We start from the raw sequence: 20,386 nt of genomic DNA, 5'->3' as shown, positions 1-20,386 counted from the left end.
TTTGACCAAGAAGGAGAGTGATGGGGTGCTACGCCAGATGATCTACAGTCACCAGACCTGAACCCAATCGAGATGGTTTGGGGTGAGCTGGACTGCAGAGTGAAGGCAAAAGGGCAAACAAGAGCTAAGCATCTCTGGGAACTCCTTCAAGATTGTTGGAAGACCATTCCCGGTGACTACCTCTTGAAGCTCGTGAAGAGAATGCCAAGAGTGTGCAAAGCAGTCATCAAAGCAAAAGGTGTCTACTTTGAAGGACCTAGAATATAAGACATAATTTCAGTTGTTTCACATTTTTTTGTTAAGTATGTAATTCCACATGTGTTAATTCATAGTTTTGATGCCTTCAGTGTGAATGTACACTATGTTCCAAATTATTATGCAAATTACATTTTTATCAGATTTTCCTAAATGGTCGGTGCAAATGACAGTCAGTCTAATAAAAGTCACCACCCGTTAGATTATACATCGAACTTTATTGAAGAAACCTCCCAATGATAACAGTATAATCTCCAAAATGAATAAAAACTCAAAATGCACTGTTCCAAATTATTATGCACAGTAGAATTTCTAAACATTTGATATGTTTTAAAGAGCTGAAAATGCTCATTTGTGGAATTTGCAGCATTAGGAGGTCACATTCACTGAACAAAAAGCTATTTAACTCCAAAACATCCTAACAGGCCAAGTTACATGTTAACATAGGACCCTTCTTTGATGTCACCTTCACAATTCTTGCATCCATTGAATTTGTGAGTTTTTGGAGAGTTTCTGCTTGTATTTCTTTGCATGAAGTTGGAATAGCCTCCCAGAGCTGCTGTTTGGACCCTCATAGATCTTTTGCTTGATGATCCTCTAAAGGTTCTCTATAGGGTTGAGGTCAGGGGAAGATGGTGGCCACACCATGAGTTTATCTCCTTTTATGCCCATAGCAGCCAATGACTCAGAGGGATTCTTTGCAGCATGAGATGGTGCATTGTCAGCATGAAGATGATTTTGCTCCTGAAGGCACGTTTCTGCTTTTTATACCATGGAAGAAAGTTGTCAGTCAGAAACTCTATATACTTTGCAGAGGTCATTTTCACACCTTCAGGAACCTTAAAGGGCCCTACCAGCTGTTTCCTCATGATTCCGGCCCAAAACATGACTCCACCTCCTTGCTGACATCGCAGCCTTGTTGGGACTTGGTGGCCATCCACCGACCATCCACTACTCCATCCATCTGTACCGTGCAGGGTTGCTCAACACTTATCAGTAAACAAGACTGTTTGGATATTAGTCTTCATGTATGTGTGGGCCCAATACAACCATTTCTGCTTGTGAACACTGTTTAAGGGTGGCCGAATAGTAGGTTTATGCACCACAGCAAGCCTTTGAAGGAGCCTACACCTTGAGGTTCGAGGGACTCCAGAGGCACCAGCAGCTTCAAATATCTGTTTGCTGCTTTGTAATGGCTTTTTAGCAGCTGCTCTCTTAATCCGATGAACTTGCCTGGCAGAAATCTTCCTCATTATGCCTTTATCAGCACAAACACATTTGTGCTCAGATACAGCCACAAATCTCTTAACAGTACGATGATCACGCTTATGTTTTTGGAAAATTTCTAATGTTTTCATCCCTTCACCAAGGCATTGCACTATTTGATGCTTTTCAGCAGCAGAGAGATCCTTTTTCTTTCCCATGTTACTTGAAAACTGTGACCTGCTTAATAATGTGGAACATCATTTTTAAGTAGTTTTCCTTTAATTAGAATCACCTGGAAAACCAATTATCACATGTGTTTAAGATTGATTTCAGTGATCCATTGAGCCCTGAGACACAATACTATCCACGAGTTTATTTGAAAAACAAAACAATTAAATCTTTATGACACTTAAATCCAATTTGCATAATAATTTGGAACACAGTGTACAATTTTGATAGTCATGAAAATACAGAAAAATCTTTAAATGAGGTGTGTCCAAACTTTTGGTCTGTACTGTATATACATGCCAGTAACACACACATATATATATATATTATTGCACAGAAAGATAAAAGAAAAGCCGGTAATTTATCCGCCGGCTTCTGTAAAATCACTGCAGGAGCCGACAGGATAGAAGAGATGGATTACGTACAGTAAATAAATATAGAATAGGTACATATATAGATGTCAGTGACAAATACAATTAGTACAGTGTGTGCTGAAATTATTGGACATGTATTTAATTAATGAAAGATTATTTTACGTAAAAAAATGGCGTGGGCTCCCGCGCAACTTCGCAACCAGCAGAGGGAAAGCTAGCAACTGGGGGCAGATGTTTATAGCCTGGGAAGGGAGTAATACCCATGGAGCTTCCCAGGCTATTAATATCAGCTCACAACCGTAAGCTAATGTCACCTTTGTATTGTAAGGTGACATCAATTGCAGTAATGTCCTCCATCCTGGTTCCTATCTTGCAGTAATGTTCCCCAAACCCTGTCCCCATCTTGTAGTTATGTCCCTATCCTGTAGTAATGTACCCCATCCTGGTCCCCATATAGCAGCCATGCCCCCCATCCTGGTCCCCATATAGCAGCCATGTTCCCAATCCTGGTCCCCATATAGCAGCTATGTCCCTCAGCCTGGTCCCCATATAGCAGCCATGTCCCCCATCCTGTTCTATATATATAGCAGCTATGTTCACAATCCTGGTCCCCATATAGCATCCATGTACACCAGCCTGGTCCCCATAAAGCAGCCATGCCCCCCGGACTGGACCACATCATTACAGGAGCTCACGTGTCTGCGGGCCGCATGAAACTGCCTGAGGGGACGATCGTTTGAGACCCTTGATTCAAATGCTCACGCGCACCAACTCCCATCGGCCTCCCACTACATGATCCTGGAGCAGCGATGGGTTAAAATGGCATGTGGGAGATTCACCCCAGATTACTGCTATCTTGTTACCCCTAAGAGGCTCATCCACATGCTGAGCTTCATAGGAGACTGAGAACTCACTATGCACTGCAATCAGGGCTGTGGAGTCAGTAAGCCAAACCTCCAATTCCGACTCCTCAATTTCCATGACACCGACTGCAAGACTCCGACTCCCTCATACATGGCTAATGTTTAAGTTTAAGTGATAAATTTACTGTAGTAAAATGGCAACATCAGCTTTTAATCATTATTATGATACAACTAGATGGTGGCCTGATTCTAACGCATCGGGTATTCTAGAATGCAGAGCCACATAGTATATAACACAGCCCACGTAGTATATAGCATAGCCACATAGTATATTGCACAGCCACGTAGTATATAACACAGCCCACACAGTATATAACACAGCCACGTAGTATATAGCACAGTCCATGTAGTATATAGCACAGCCACGTAGTATATAACACAGCCCACGTAGTATATAGCATAGCCCCCGCAGTATATAACACAGCCACGTAGTATATTGCACAGCCCACGTAGTATGTAGCACAGGCACGTAGTATATAGCACAAACCAAGCAGTATATAACACAGGCACGTAGTATATTGCACAGGCACGTAGTATATAGCACAGCCCACGTAGTATATAACACAGCCCGTGCAGTATATAACACAACCCACGCAGTATATAACAGCCCACGCAGTATATAACACAGGCCACGTAGTATATAGCAATGTGGGCACCATATCCCTGTTAAAAAAACAATTAAAATAAAAAATAGTTATATACTCACCTTCCGTCGGCCCCCGCATCCAGCCGAGGCCTTTACCGATGCTCCTCGCAACGCTCCGTTCCCAGTAATGCCTAGCGGCAATAACTCGTGATCATGTAGTGGTCTCGCGAGACCGCCACGTGATCTCGGGGCATTGCCGCAATGCATTCTTGGGACCGGAGCGTGAGGAGCGGGAAAGGCTGCGGCGGACTTCGGAAGGTGAGAATATGTTTTTTGTTATTATTTTTAACATTCTTTGTTTTTACTATTGATGCTGCATAGGCAGCATCAATAGTAAAAAGTGAAGCGGTGTTCAATCCCGCCCCAATATTGCTGATTGGTCGTGGCTGGCCGGCCGTGACCAATCAGCGACCCATGATTTCTGTTACAGACAGACGGAAGTTAGAAACAGACGGAAGTACCCCTTAGGTAATTATATATATTGATATTTTTTTTCTCCATTATGTCGTTTACCAATCGGTTTAATTGATTTTATATTTTGATAGATCAGACTTTTCTGAATGCAATGATAGCAGATATGCTTATTTTTTTATTTCTTTATTTTTAATGGGAGAAAAGTGAATTGATTCAAATTTGTATATACAGTGGGGAAAATAAGTACCGTATTTTTCGGACTATAAGACGCACCCAGGTTTTACAGGTGGAAAATAGGGAAAAAAATATTTCAAGCAAAAAAAGTGGTAAAATATTTAATAACATAAATAACATACTATTATATGTGGTGTTATTATATATAATAGTATGTTATTATGTTGGAAGCTACGGGTAGAAGATGGTGCTGCGGGACCAGTGTGGTGTCTGTAAAGTACTATGTGAAGACGCTGGAGGGTGAGTATAAGAATGGGGGCACAGGGCTTATATTTAAAGCACCACTCCAGCACTAAAAAATAACACTGGAGTGCTGCTTTATGATCTCATGGGAAAACTATAACTCCCAGCATGTCCTGCAGATCCTATGGTATGCTGGGAGTTATAGTTCACCACAGAAGTGGTGGAGTGCTTTATTGTGTGTTATAAAGACTAACCTTTTAATTGTGGCAGCCAGCCACGCTGTGGTGAGGTAAAGAGCTGGAGCATCCCATGACTGCACACAGAGTCCTCCTTGCCTTTCCACAGCACAGGTCATAAGAGGAAGCCTGCAGATTCCATTCCAGTGCGGTGTCTGAAGGACCTGTGATGACATCAAGAAGAGAGAGGGCTCTGTGCTGCCATGTGATGCTCCAGCCCGCCCACTTCATGACATCACACAGGTCCTTATGCCTCAGCATCCAGCACAGCCTGTCAGGCATGCGGCGATCTTGTCTCCCCTGGCCCCCTGCTGCTGCCCCTCCTCCATGGGACACAGATCTCCCCAGCTGCTGCAGGAATCCAGCGCTGGGGAAACCATGTGTGTCCCTGTTTAAGTGAAGGACTATTCAATGGCTGCTCCCTGCTCCTTGCTGACAGGTGGGCGGGGATGCGGCTAATGAATATTCACTGCACTTTAATCATCAGGATCACATGGTTTCCCCAGCGCTGCAGCCAGGCAGCCGGGACATTTTTCTGCCTCCTGTGAGTGGGATCACAGTGGATTCCACTCACTGCTGCCACCCCCTCCCCACATGTTACATCCGGACCATAAGTCACACCCACACTTTCCTCCCAAATTTGGAGGAAAAAAAGTGTGTCTTATGGTCCGAAAAATACGGTATTTGATACACTGCCGATTTTACAAGTTTTCCCACCTAAAAAGGTCTGTCATTTTTATGGTAAGTACACTTCAACTGCGAGAGACAGAATCTTGAAAAATAATCCAGAAAATCACATTGTATGATTTTTACATAATTAATTAGCATTTTATTGCATGAAATAAGCATTTGATACAATAGAAAAACAGAGCTAAATATTTTTGCACAGAAACCTTTGTTTGTAGTTACAGAGGTGAGATGTTTCCTGTAGTTCTTGACCAAGTTTGTACATATTGCAGCAGGAATATTTGACCACTCCTCCATACAGATCTTCTCCAGATCGTTCAGGTTTCAGGGCTCTTGCTGGGCAACATTGTGTTTCAGCTGCCTCCAAAGATTTTCTATTGGGTTCAGGTCTGAAGACTGGCTAGGCCACTCAAGGACCTTGAAATGCTTCTTATGGAGCCACTCTTTAGTTGCCCTGGCTGTGTTTTTTTGGGTCATTGTCATGCTGGAAGACCCAGCCATGAGCCGTCTTCAAATGCTCCTACTGAGGGAAGGAAGTTGTTGGCCAATATCTCGCAATACATCTATCCTTCCTTTAATACGATGCAGTCATCCTATCCCCTTTGCGTCCCCAAAGTATGATGTTTCCCCCACTATGCTTCACGGTTGGGATGGTATTATTGAGATTGTACCCATCCTTCTTCCTCCAAACACGGCGAGTGGAATTGATACCAAAAAGTTCTATGTTGGTCTTATCTGACCGCTTGACCAGGGGCGTAACTACCGCGGTCACAGCGGTCGCCAGTGCGACCGGGCCCGGCGGGTCAGGGGCGCGGCAGGTCAGAGGCACCCAACACCATGTTGCAGTGCAGGAGATTCCTCCTGCACGGCAACAGTCCGAGGCGTATCTAGGGGGAGGGGGCAGCCGGGGCACGTGAGAGACAGGAAGCAGCTCCAGTCATCACGGTGAGACAGATTCTCCTGCTCTGCACTCTGCCGCCCCGGGACAGAAGGCGAGAGCAGGGGGGAGGTGCGGGACAGAGCCGCTTTAGTCAGGAGAAGCTGAGGAGCTGCAGCCGGTTTACATCAGCCACCCCTGTACCAGAGAGGAGATTGTGAGTTGTGTATATGAGCTGGTATCTGGTGTGTGTCTGATATCTGTAGTGTATGTGTGTGTGTGTTTGTGTGATATCTGTATGTGTGTGTGTGTGATATCTGTATGTGTGTGTGTGTGATATCTGTAGTGTGTGTGTGATATCTGTAGTGTGTGTGTGATATCTGTAGTATGTGTGTGATATCTGTAGTATGTGTGTGATATCTGTAGTGTGTGTGTGATATCTGTAGTGTGTGTGTGATATCTGTAGTGTGTGTGATATCTGTAGTGTGTGTGATATCTGTAGTGTGTGTGTGTGTGATATCTGTAGTGTGTGATATCTGTAGTGTGTGTGATATCTGTAGTGTGTGTGTGTGTGATATCTGTAGTGTGTGTGTGTGATATCTGTAGTGTGTGTGTGTGATATCTGTAGTGTGTGTGTGATATCTGTAGTGTGTGTGTGTGATATCTGTAGTGTGTGTGTGTGATATCTGTAGTATGTGTGTGTGTGTGATATCTGTAGTGTGTGTGTGTGACATCTGTAGTGTGTGTGTGTGTGTGATATCTGTAGTGTGTGTGTGTGATATATTTGTTGTGTGTGTGTGTGATATCTGTAGTGTGTCTGTGTGATATCTGTAGTGTGTGTGTGATATCTGTAGTGTGTGTGTGATATCTGTAGTGTGTGTGTGATATATGTAGTGTGTGTGTGTGAGACAGGGGCGTAACTACCACGGTCGCAGCGGTTGCCGCTGCAAGCGGCTCTGGCAGGTCAGGGGCCCGTGTGTCCCCTTGAGCCTGTCTCCCTTGTCCCCTTATGCTTGTGTCCCTTGTCCCCGTGTGCCAGTCTCCCTTGCCCATTAGTCCCTGTGTGTCCCCATGTGCCTGTCTCCTTTGTCCCCTTGTGCTTGTGTCAGTCTCCTTTGTCCCCTTGTGCTTGTCAGTCTCCCTTGCCCACTAGTCCCTGTGTGTCAGTCTCCCTTTCCCACTTGTCCCTGTGTGTCCCCTTGTGCTTGTATCCCTTGTCCCCGTGTGTCCCCTTGTGTCAGTCTCCATTGCCCACTAGTCCCCTTGTATCAGTCTCCCTTGCCCACTAGTCCGTGTCCCCTTGTGCCAGTCTCCCTTGTCCACTAGTCTCCATGTGCCCCTTGTCAGTCTCCCTTGCCCACTTGTCCCCGTGTGCCCCTTGTGTAAGGCTCCCTTGTCCCCTTGTATCAGTCTCCCTTGCCCACTAGTCCCCTTGAAACCTTCTCCCCTGCCTCCTAGCCCCCATGTGTCCCCTTGTGCCTGTCTTCCTTGCTCCCTAGCCCCCCTATGTTACCCTTGTGCCTGTCTCCTCTAACCCCCTTGTGCCCTCTCCCCTGCCCCCTCGTCACCATTTGCTCGTGTCTTTCTCACTGCCCCTGTATGGAGGGGCTGCATTATACTATGAGGGGGGCTGCATTGTATTCTATGGGGGTTACATTGAATTGTATGGCAGGGCTGCAGGGGGGGGGGGCCCATTTGGAAGTTCGCACCGGGGCCCATAACTTTGTAGTTACGCCACTGCGCTTGACCTACTCCCATGCCTCCTCTGGATCATCCAAATGGTCATTGGCAAACTTTAAACAGGCCTGGACATGTGCTGGCATGATCAAGGGGACCTTTCGTGCCCTGCAGGATTTTAATCCATGATGGCGTAGTGTGTTACTAACGGTAATGTTTGAGACTGTGGTCGCAGCTCTCTTCAGGTCATTAATCAGGTCCTCCTCCCATGTTGGTCTGGGCTGATTCCTGACCTTTCTCAGAATCATCCTTATCCTATGAGGTAAGATCTTGCATGGAGCCCCAGACCGAGGAAGATTGACAGTCATCTTGTGTTTGTTCCATTTTTTAATAATTGAGCTAACAGTTGTTACCTTCTCACCAAGCTGCTTGCCTATTGTCCTGTAGCCCATCCCAACCTTATGCAGGTCTACAATTTTGTCCCTGGTGTCCTTAGACAATTCTTTGGTCTTGGCCATGGTGGAGAGGTTGGAGTGTGATTGATAGTGTGTGGAAAGGTATCTTTTATACAGGTAATAGGTGCAATTAAAGGGAACCTGTCACCACGTTTTTGGAAGATGGGATAAAAATAGCGTTAAATAGAGGCAGAGGTGGGCGTTACATTAGTGTGTTTGTTATGCGTTTATTACCCACCTAAGTTGCCGAAATACCTTTGCAAAGTCTCCGTTTTCGCCTGTCAATCAGGCTGGTCTGGTCAAAAGGGCGTGGTGTCTTCCCCCAGATTTTGCGTAGTTTTCCGTTGGTGGCGTAGTGGTGTGCGCATGCCCAAGGTCCCGAATCCTCTGCCAGGGGATTTAAAAGAGCGCGCTGTTCGTTATTTCATTGGTGATCGGTGGGCGCGGCCATCTTCCTTTGGCCGCGCGTGCGCAGAAGCGGCGCTCTGCTGGCCGCGGCTTCAGGAAAATGGCCGCGGGATGCCGCGCGTGCGCAGATGGATATCGCGGCGGCCATTTTCCTGAAGCCGCGGCCAGCAGAGCGCCGCTTCTGCGCACGCGCGGCCAAAGGAAGATGGCCGCGCCCACCGATCACCAATGAAATAACGAACAGCGCGCTCTTTTAAATCCCCTGGCAGAGGATTCGGGACCTTGGGCATGCGCACACCACTACGCCACCAACGGAAAACTACGCAAAATCTGGGGGAAGACAACGCCCTTTTGACCAGACCAGCCTGATTGACAGGCGAAAACGGAGACTTTGCAAAGGTATTTCGGCAACTTAGGTGGGTAATAAACGCATAACAAACACACTAATGTAACGCCCACCTCTGCCCCTATTTAACGCTATTTTTATCCCATCTTCCAAAAACGTGGTGACAGGTTCCCTTTAATACAGGAAATGACTGCAGAGTAGTAGGGCTTGTTAAAGAAAAAGTAACAGGTCTGTGAGAGACAGAATTCTTGCTGGTTGGTAGGTGATAAAATACTTATTTCACGCATTAAAATGCAATTTAATTATTTAAACATGCAGTGCGATTTTCTGTTTATTTTTTATTCTGTCTCTCACACTTGAAGTGTATCTAAAAATTACAGACTTCTCCATTCTATGTAGGTGCGAAAACTTGCAAAATTGACATTGTATCAAATACTTACTTTCCCCGCTGTATACACTGAACAAAAATATGAACACAACACTTTTTGTGTCACGAGGTTACCCAGACACAAAATCGCCATCGACTCCGCCCCCTTGAGACAGGGGTATTTTACTCAAGTCATCCAAGGTTTACATCTTCAGTGAGGTTATAGACTGTTGTGTGCTACATGGTCTGCCCCGACCTGTGGTTCTTTGACTTCCTTGGCTCATTCTGCAGAATCCTGTAGTAGAATGGCAGACTCAGGAAGTAGAACAGTGGAGTGAGTATTGTCAAGGACACCGCTCGGGTACCCGGCTTGCTAGGGTGGGTACCCAGTCTGTGCCAAAATACCTGTTTGGGGATGTGTTCTCGGAGCAGGGGTGCCATGAGTGTCTTCCACATCGTCCTTATGACTGCGCTGTCTATCTTTTTCCTGGTGCTAAGCTGCCTAAGAGCAGACTGTATAATACCTCTGGTCCAGAAAGGCAGGCCATAAAGGACTATATCGAGGAAGGTTTGCAAAGGGTCACATTAGACCATCCTCATCCCCCATTGCCGCAGGGTTCTTTTTTGTTTAGAAAAAAGATGGATTTGTGGATCTCTCCTCAAAAAATACATTAATTTTCGATGCCATCACCACTACCACCATCTCCTGTCATTGTCGATGGAAATTTGGTGTTCCAGATTGCAAAAATCATATTTAGTTTGTCGGTCGCTTCAGTATCTGGCACATTGGAGGGGGTACGGTCCCAAGGAGAGGATGTGGATACCAGCATCTGATGTTCATGTGGCCAGACTGATTCGGGCTTTTCATGTGGCACACCCTGATAAACTCGGTCCTTAGGTTCTGGGAGGTCCCTCATAGAAGGGGGGCTACTGTTACAGGGTTACCGTGACAGTGAAGAGCCAGAAGATGCGAACTCGGCTTCAGGAAAATGGCCGCTGCGATCCCCATCTGCGCACGTGCGGCATCCCGCGGCCATTTTCCTGAAGCCCCGGGCAGCAGAGCGCTCCATCTGCGCACGCGCGGCCTCAGGAAGATGGCCGCCCCCACCGATCACCAGGGGAATAGCGCAGATCGCGCTCTTTTTCTTCACCTGCGCTGTGGATTCGGCAGTTGGGCAAGCGCAAACCACTACTCCACCAACGGAAAAATAAGCAAGATCTGGGGGAAGAAACAGCGATGTCACCACGCCCATTTGACCTGACCACCTGGATTGACAGGCGAAAACGGCGACTTTGGTAAGGTATTTCGGCAGCATAGGTGGGGAATCAGGGTACACAAAATACACTATTGTAACGCACAGCTCAGGCCCTATTTAACGGTACTTTTATCTCATACTGAAAAAACGGGGTGACAGGTTCCCTTTAAGACTTTTTCTATTTACACAAAAGGCCTTTTTCTCTCAAATATTGTTCACAAATTTGTCTAAATCTGTGTTAGGGAGCACTTCTCCTTTGCCGAGATAATCCATCTACTTCACAGGTGTGGCATATCAAGATGCTGATTAGACTACATGATTTTTTTTTTTGTAGTCATCATGACTAGTGAACCAATCTTGTCTGCAGGTTTAATGCTGATTTCCTTGTTTTACAAAGATTGTATGGCCTCCTTTCCCAGGCAGTGATAGTGTATAAATTCAGGGTGATTCAAAAAGGATGGGACAATATGACAACCTCGGTATTCACATCTTAGAGGACATAAGACACATTTATTAACTCAAAATGTGAACTACTGTGTTTTTCGGACTATAAGACACACCGGACCATAAAACGCATCTTAGGCTAAGGAGGAAAATAGAAAAATTGAAGTAAAAAATGTGGTCATGATGCACTGTTATTGGTGTGTGTGTGTGTGTGTGAGGGGGGGATCTGCTGCTGACACTGTTAGAGGGGTAATGTCCCCCAATTCTGTACTAATATCCCCCATCCTGGTATATAAATATGTCCCCATCCTGATATGTATATGACCCCCAATCCAGGTATATATGGCCCCCAATCCAGGTATATATGGCCTCCAGCCTGGTAATCATGACCCCCCATCCTGATATACATGGCATCCATCCTGGTATACATGGCTTCCCATCCAGGTATACATGGCCCATCATACAGGTATATATGGACCCCCTTCCTGGTATACATGGCCCCCATCACTTCACACATAAAAAAATAAACCATTCTACTTAGCTTTCCTCTGCTCCCTCGCAGTGCGGCGTCCTGAGCTGATGCCGACATCTGTCTGCAGCATATAAGCAGAGCATGACATGTCACTGCCATGTGCCCTCACATGCCGAGGTCAGCTGCTGGAATATTCACTGCTCCCACACCCAGGGCTATGGGAGTGGAGAGCAGTGAATATTAATTTTCTGTAATAGTGTGCAAACTGTTATCCGCAGCTGCCGGCTTCCTGCAGCTGCTGGGTGATCACTTAGTGCCTGCCATTAAAGAGAATGAATACTCACTGCTTTCCACTCCCATAGTCCCGCCCACCTCTCGGCGCTGAATTAAGTACAGCAAGATGGGAGGGACTATTGGCATGGGGAGCAATGAATATTCATTCTCTTTAATAGCAGGCACACTTGACCACCCAGCAGCTGCAGGAACCGACGGCTGCATAGAGGTGGGAGGCACTATGGGTGTGGGGAGCTGTGAATATTCGTTCTCTTTAACAGCGGGTACACGTGTTAACTGCAGCCGCTGGCTCCTACCTGTGACCTGCTTCGCCGTCGCTGCTGCTTCCAACCCCTCCCCAATCCACAGAAACATAAGATACATTCAGACTAAAAGATGCACCCCCCACTGTCCTCCAAAAATTTTGGAGGAACAAAGCACGTCTTATTGTCTGAAAAATATGGTGACACATTATCTTTCCAAGTCTTATCTATACACTACAAATGTTCAAAGTGGCTTCCATTGGTGACATCGCAGATGTCTAGTCCAGTTCTAGTCAGTCTAGAAATCTAATTGACATGTTGGTCAAAAACCACAATATACCTCCAGTGGCAAGTTTGTTTGAGAATAGAGGTCCGAATTTGTTTTTTTCTCGTGTGTCCCTTGTCTTGCCTGCAGCAGTGTCTTTTGCAGCAATGTCCTTTGCAGCTCTACATTCCATTCCGCTGATAGACCAACATTTCTCAATTAAATATCACATAACATGTACTAACACCAATGCAGTGTATTATGCCACATGTGGTTGTCCAAAAATTTAGGACTTGCCACACGGGAACATGTGAGGGACATTGCTGCGGCCGGGACAGCTACTGATATCACTGAGTTGAAATCAACCCCCCATCATACCAGGGATAGATGTCGTTCACACTAGAGTAAGGGGAGGAGATGTAGGGAAGCTCTTAGCACAGGGGTGGGGAACCTCAGGTCCCCAGGCCATTTACGGCCCTCAATTACCTTTTATCAGGCCCCCGAGCAGATTCTCAGGGACCGCATTCTTGGGCCGGGAGGTGTATTTTGATTACAACCAGCTCATTAATATCTTCTTGCTCTGTTAGCACACACATGCAGTGTTCACTACTGAACACTGAAGGGCATGCAATGAAAGATTACGTCCTGCAACCAGTGCCAGAGTCAGGATGTACTTTGTGGGCAGAGTTTGTACAGGCCCTTTTTGTATATTATACCTTATACTTATCTGGTTTGTTCCCTCTTTTTACCTTCCCCTTTTGTTTTTTAATCACTTGATATAAGGTTTTCTGTATGATGGCATATAGTCTTTTTTTAATATTTGTGATTCATCCCAGGGATTGGCGTGTGCATGCACCACTCTGCGTGCCTGTCTATCCCCGGCATCTACCCATTGGTTCGCACATGTCTGGGGGCCTCAGCATTACCTGCCCTGGCATGCGTGCTGCTGATCTGATGGCTCAGGGTGGATGTGGTGCGTGTGCAGCAATCTGTACATGCACCAGTAGTCCAATCCCATTGGTAGGCCAGGGAATCATGTGATTTGGTTACATGTTCAAAATGTCCTGCAGTCAGGGCCGGACTGGCCATTTGGCAATTCTGGCAAATGCCAGAAGGGCCGGTCTGGTTGTAGGCTGCCTTGTGTGCTACGTTAACAGAATCAATGTTCTCAAGGCACCCATACTGTTAAGAGTTGTGACGGAGTACAAAGCCGGTCACTCCGTCACTTACCTCAGCATGCCGTGGGTATAATTAGAAATATTGGTCTTGTAGTAAATCTTCCTTTCCTCCATCCAGGGTAATATTAGTAATATATCCCATCTGGTTCATGGGGACAGGGACACCATGGGCCTGTGTGATTTCAAATGCCAGGGCTGAATTTCAGCCCCAGTCCGTACCTGCCTGCAGTGAACATTATTCTGATTTCCCCTTGAGAAAGCGAGGTATCAACAAGTGAAATGCGCGTTGGGGAGTCACCTGCAAGTGCGCTGTGGTTACTTTTGGCAGTATAGGTAAGAATTATTCTATTTATTGAGGATACTTATTGAAGTTATGGAGGAAGTTTAATGGCCACAATGGCGCTTGTAGATAGATACTGCATATTAAATCTTCTTTCTATTTCAAAAGCACCCTAATAAAAAAACCTGTCTGCATTAACCTCTCAGTGACCGAGCCAATTGTGACCTAAATGACCACGCCAAATTTTTGAATTCTGACCAGTGTCACTTTATGAGGTTATAACTCTGAAACGATTCAACGGATCGCACTGATTCTGAGGCCGGCGTCACACTGGCGAGTTTTACGGACGTATGAGCACAGAAAATACACCTGTAAAATACGCATAACACACGGCCCAATGATTCTCTATGGCCCAGCTCCTATCAGCCGTATTTTACCGATCCGTATTATACGGTCTTCTACGGCCGTAGAAAATCGCAGCATGCTGCGTTTGTCACCGTAATGCACAAAAACATCGCCAATGAAAGTCTATGGGGGCGAGAAAAATACGGATTACACACGGACCAGCAGTGTGACTTGCGAGAAATACACACCGGTGTTAGAGAGAAAAGCCGGTAATTCAATTGCCGGCTTTTCATTTCTCCTTCCCAAACCCGACAGGATATGAGACATGGTTTACATACAGTAAACCATCTCATATCCCTTATTTTTTGCATATTCCACACTACTAATGTTAGTAGTGTGTATGTGCAAAATTTTGGCGCTGTAGCTGCTAAAATAAAGGGTTAAATGGCGGAAAAAATTGGCGTGGGCTCCCGCGCAATTTTCTCCGCCAGAGTGGTAAAGCCAGTGACTGAGGGCAGATATTAATAGCCTAGAGAGGGTCCATGGTTATTGGCCCCCCCTGGCTACAAACATCTGCCCCCAGCCACCCCAGAAAAGGCACATCTGGAAGATGCGCCTATTCTGGCACTTGGCCACTCTCTTCCCACTCCCGTGTAGCAGTGGGATATGGGGTAATGAAGGGTTAATGTCACCTTGCTATTGTAAGGTGACATTAAGCCAGATTAATAATGGAGAGGCGTCAATTATGACACCTATTCATTATTAATACAATAGTACGAAATAGTTAATAAAACACACACACATAATTACAAAGTCCTTTAATGAAATAAAGACACATGTTGTTGTAATATTTTATTAGACTCTTAATCCACCTGAAGACCCTTGTCACCTGGAACAAAGTTACAAAAAAAACAAACAACAATATTCCATACCTTCCGTCGTTCTGTCCCACGTTGTAAATCCATCTGAAAGGGTTAACTAATTTTACAAGCAGAAGCCTGTTAATGCAGCCGCTTCTGCCTGTAAAAACCCGGGGAATGAATGGGAAGCAGGGTGACCTGTAGTTACCTTGAGTCGCGGTGAGGCGCCCTCTGCTGGATCTCCTCATGAACTGGAGCCTTGGAATTTTTCCCACGCTCGAGTTCATATGAGGACATCCATTATATACTGTATATATGTTTTACCGAACATTTGAGCACATAAATCCATTAGATGTCGGTTTTGCAAGCCTGCGAGAAAATATCGCAGTACGGATGCCATACGGATTGCATACGGAGGATGCCATGCGCAAAATACGCTGACACACCCTGCCTACGGATGACATACGGATCACTATTTTGGGGACTTTTCTGCGTATTACGGCCGTAAAAAACGGACCGTATTTACATACGCTGAGTGTGACGCCGGCCTGAGACTGTTTTTTCCTGACTCATTCTACATGACAGTGGTAAAATTTATTTGATATGACTTACGTTTATTCGTGAAAATATCAGAACTTTGGCTAAAAGTTAGAAAATTTTGCCATTTCAAACTTTTAATTCTTATGTCCTGAAATCAGAGTTATGTCACACAAAATAGTTAATAAATAACATTTCCCACGTTTACTTTACATCAGCACAATTTTTGAAACATACATTTTTTTGGGTAGAAAGTTATAAGGGTTAAAAGACGACCAGCAATTTCTCATTTTTACCACAAAATTTACAAAACCATTTTTTAGGGACCACCTCACATTTAAAGTGACTTTGGGGGGCCTATATGACCGAAAATACCCAAAAGTCACACAGTTATAAAAGATGAACAAACTTTTTTTCACAAAAATTTTACTTTAGCTCCAAATTTGTTATTTTCACAAGGGTAACAGGAAAAATTGGACCCAAGGGCCTGTGCACACGATGCAGATTTAGTGCAGATTTGCACTATTTTTTTCTGCTGCAGATCTGCACTGTGATTTACAGTACAATGTAAATCAATGTTTAAAAAAAAAAAAAGCTGTGCACATGGTGCAGAAAAATCCGCGCAGAAACGCTGCAGATTTCAAAGAAGTGCATGTCACTTCTTTTGTGCAGTTCTGCAGTGTTTCTGCACCCTTTCATTATAGAAATCCGCACTGGTAAAATCTGCACAAAAACTGCACAAATTCTGCAGAAAATTCTGCACCACATTTCCTACGTGTTCACATAGCCTTAAATTTGTTGTGCAATTTCCTGAGTATGCCGATACCCCATATGTGGTGGAAATCGACTGTTTGGGCGCACGGTAGGGTTCGGAAGTGAAGGCGCGCTGTTTGACTTTTTGAATGCAAAAGCAACTGGAATCGAGAGCGGACGCCATTTCGCATTTGGAGAGCCGCTGATGTGCCTAAACAGTGGAAACCCTCCACAAATGACCCCATTTTGGAAACTAGACCCCCTAGGGAACTTATCTAATTGTGTCATGAGCACCTTTAACCCCCAGGTGCTTCACAGAAGTTTATAACGTAGAGCTGTGAAAATTAAAAAAATAATATTTTACCTACAAAAATGTACTTTTAGCCCCAATTTTTTTTAATTTTCACAAGGGTAACAGGAGAAAACGGACCAAAAAATTTGTTGTGCAATTTCTCCTGAGTATTCCGATACCCCATATGTGAACGAAAAACCACTGTTTCGGTGCACGGAAGGGCTCGGAAGAAAGGAGTGACGTTTTGGAACCCAGACTTTGATGGAATGGTCTGCGGGTGTCGCATCGCATTTGGAGAGCCCCTGATATGCCTAGACAGTGAAAAAAAAACACGTGACCCCATATTGGAAACTGCACCCCTCAAGGATTTTATTCAGGGGTATAGTGAGCATTACACAGAATTTGATAACATTAGGTAGTCATATTGAAAATTTTCATTTTTTTAACGAAAATGTTGTTTTAGCCCCAAATTTGTTATTTTAACAATCGATAATAGGAGAAAATGGACCAAATAATTTGTGAAATTTGTCCCGAACGCGACTATGCCCTGTATGTGGTCAAAAACTTCTACTTGGGCCCATGTCAGGGCTAGGAAAGGAATGCTATTTGCCTGGGAGAGACTGTGAATGTTGTGTTGCATTAAAAGAGCCCCTGACATGTAAAAATAGCAGAAACCCCCCACAAGTGACCCCATTTTGGAAACAAGACCCCTCAAAGAATTAATCTAGGGGTTTAGTGAGTATTTTGAACCAATTGGCGCCTCACAGAATTTAATGACATTGAGACGTGAAAATATTGGATTTTAGTGGTAAAAATGTAATTTTTGTATTTGCTCCAAATTTGTCTGGTGCACAGGTGAAACCAGACCCCACGATTTCTTGCGCAATTTCTCCCAATATGCTGCCCCATATGTTGTCAAAAATTACTGTCAGGCCACATGTCATGGCTGAGAGGAAGGAGCACTATTTGGCTTTTGGAGCACAGATTTTCCTAGAATAGTTTGCGGGCAACATTTGTGGAGCGAGACCGCTACGTCATCACAGGTCATTGTCGCAAAGCATTACTGGGAATGGGAGCATTGCGAGGAGCGGGAAGGCTGCGGGGGCTGCCGGAAGGTGAGAATATCATGATTTTTTTATTTATTTATTTTTTTTAACAGGTATATGGTTCCCAGGGCCTGGAGGAGAGTCTACTCTCCTCCACCCTGGCTACCAACCGCACATGATCCGCTTACTTCCCGCATGGTGGGCATAGCCCCATGCGGGAAGTAAGCGGATCAATGCATTCCTATGTGTGCGGAATCCCCGCGATTCGGCACAAAGAATGAACATGCTGCGTTTTTTTCCAGAATGCGATTCAGCCGCGGGAAAAAATGCAGCATGTGCACAAAAAATGCATAATGCATTAAAAATGATGGGGTGCTTATGTAAGCGTTTTTTTTAGCGTTTTTCCGATGGAAAACGGCCGAAAAAACGCTAAAAAAAGCTAAAAATCCTGAACGTGTGCACATAGCCTAAAGCTGGCATCACATTCTTGTGTTCTGTGCTGAGCACTTACATGGGGATTTCCGTGTAAAACCCACAAAAATGCAATTTATATGAAACCCCCCCAAGGGAACCACCCACCATGAGGCAGATGGAGAGACTTTGTACTCCGTTTGGCATCTGCTCCGGCGGTCTCGATCTGTTTAGGCATGCACAGATCTGAGGTCGCCCAGAAATGTGTGCTAAAAAGATGCCTAAAATGATGGGAAACCGCTGGAACACAGACCAGTCCAAAGTGACTCCATCTGCCTCATAAGTTAGTGGTTCGGCTGGGGTTTTGTCTGAATCGCAGTTTTGGAGAATTTACACGGAAACCTCGACGTAAGCGATCAGCGGAGAGCACAGGATAAATGTGAGCCAAGCCTTAGGGTCACATTGCGTTACGGCAATCCGTTAAGCGCATAGCGCTGGCGGATTGCGCTAACGCAATGCTTCTCTAGGGTCCACGTTCGGCGTCCCCGCTAGCGCAGATCCCCGATCTGCACTAGCGAGGACCGGACCTCGGGCGCGCCGCGGACGCTGCAAGCAGCGTCCGAGGTCCGTCACTCAAATGACGCCAATGTGGGCGGGTTCTAGCGACGCGTTCTCCATTACAGGCTATGGCGGCGTTAACGGACTACGTTAACACCGCATTATGCCGCGGTGTAAGATAGTACGTTAAACGCGGTCACATAACGCAATGTGACCCTAGCCTTATTCTGATTTTTGCAACGTAGAATGAACAAATAGACAACAGTGATGAGGCAAATTTATTCTTAGCGTTGTGCGATTACAGCAATACCAGATTTACCGTATATACTCGAGTATAAGCCGACCCCCCTAATTTTGCCACAAAAAACTGTGAAACCTTATTGACTCGAGTATAAGCCTAGGGTGGAAAATGCAGCAGCTACCGGTGAATTTCAAAAATAAAAATAGATGCTCCATACCGTTCATTATGGCCCCATAGCTGTGCCATATAGTGCTCTGCACCATTCATTATTGCCCCATAGCTGTACCATAGAAAGCTGTGCCATATAGTGCTCTGCACCGTTCATTATTGCCCCATAGCTGTGCCATATAGTGCTCTGCACCGTTCATAATTGCCCCATAGCTGTGCCATATAGTGCTCTGCACCGTTCATAATTGCCCCATAGCGCTCTGCACCGTTCATAATTGCCCCATAGCTGTGCCATAGAAAGCTGTGCACCGTTCATAATTGCCCCATAGCGCTCTGCACCGTTCATAATTGCCCCATAGCTGTGCCATATAGTGCTCTGCACCGTTCATAATTGCCCCATAGCTGTGCCATATAGTGCTCTGCACCGTTCATTATTGCCCCATAGCTGTGCCATATAGTGCTCTGCACCGTTCCTTATTGCCCCATAGCTGTACCATAGAAAGCTGTGCCATATAGTGCTCTGCACCGTTCATTATTGCCCCATAGCTGTGCCATATAGTGCTCTGCACCGTTCCTTATTGCCCCATAGCTGTGCCATATAGTGCTCTGCACCGTTCATTATTGACCCATAGATGTGCCATAGAAAGCTGTGCACCGTTCGTAATTGCCCCATAGCGCTCTGCACCGTTCCTTATTGCCCCATAGTTGTGCCATATAGTGCTCTGCACCGTTCCTTATTGCCCCATAGCTGTGCCATAGAAAGCTGTGCTGCTGCAATAAAAATAATAAAACATACTCACCTCTCTTGCTTGCAGCTCCTCAGCGTCCCGTCCCGGCGTCTCTCTGCACTGACTGATCAGGCAGAGGGCGGCGCGCACACTATATGCGTCATCGCGCCCTCTGACCTGCACAGTCACTGCAAGAGGACGCGAAGACAGAGCGGCGCCCGGCGTGTGGAACGCGGACAGGTGAATATGTAATACCTGCTCCCGGCGTCCCGCTCCTTCCCCCGGACAGCTGGTCTTCGGTGCCGCAGCCTCTTCCTCTGTCAGCGGTCACCGGCACCGCTGATTAGAGAAATGAATAGGCGGCTCCGCCCCTATGGGAGTGGAGTCCATAATCATTTCTCTAATGAGCGGTCCCACGTGACCGCTGAACAGGGGAAGAGCTGCGGCACCCGGAGACCGTGGGACGGGCAGGGGGAGCGCCGGAAGCTGGTAAGTAAGCC

At 45.8% G+C, this 20,386-nt stretch overlaps 1 protein-coding gene across 4 annotated transcripts in view; it reads left to right on the top strand.

Moving 5' to 3' along the window:
- Positions 1–20,386, top strand: part of AMPD2 (adenosine monophosphate deaminase 2) — a 130,947-nt gene that overhangs the window by 30,706 nt on the left and 79,855 nt on the right. The window contains exon 1 of one of the 4 annotated variants that reach the window (XM_077295246.1): positions 10,732–10,812. The exons of the other annotated variants lie outside the window; for them this stretch is intronic. The gene's annotated coding sequence lies outside the window, so the exon portion shown is untranslated. Of the gene's footprint in view, positions 1–10,731; positions 10,813–20,386 lie in introns of those variants that run through there. 4 annotated transcript variants of the gene reach the window in all.

Source organism: Ranitomeya variabilis, chromosome 3, assembly GCF_051348905.1.
Source record: "Ranitomeya variabilis isolate aRanVar5 chromosome 3, aRanVar5.hap1, whole genome shotgun sequence".
Lineage (NCBI taxonomy): Eukaryota > Metazoa > Chordata > Amphibia > Anura > Dendrobatidae > Ranitomeya > Ranitomeya variabilis.
Note: the sequence above shows the minus strand (reverse complement) of the source record. Positions and strands in the feature narration are given on the sequence as shown.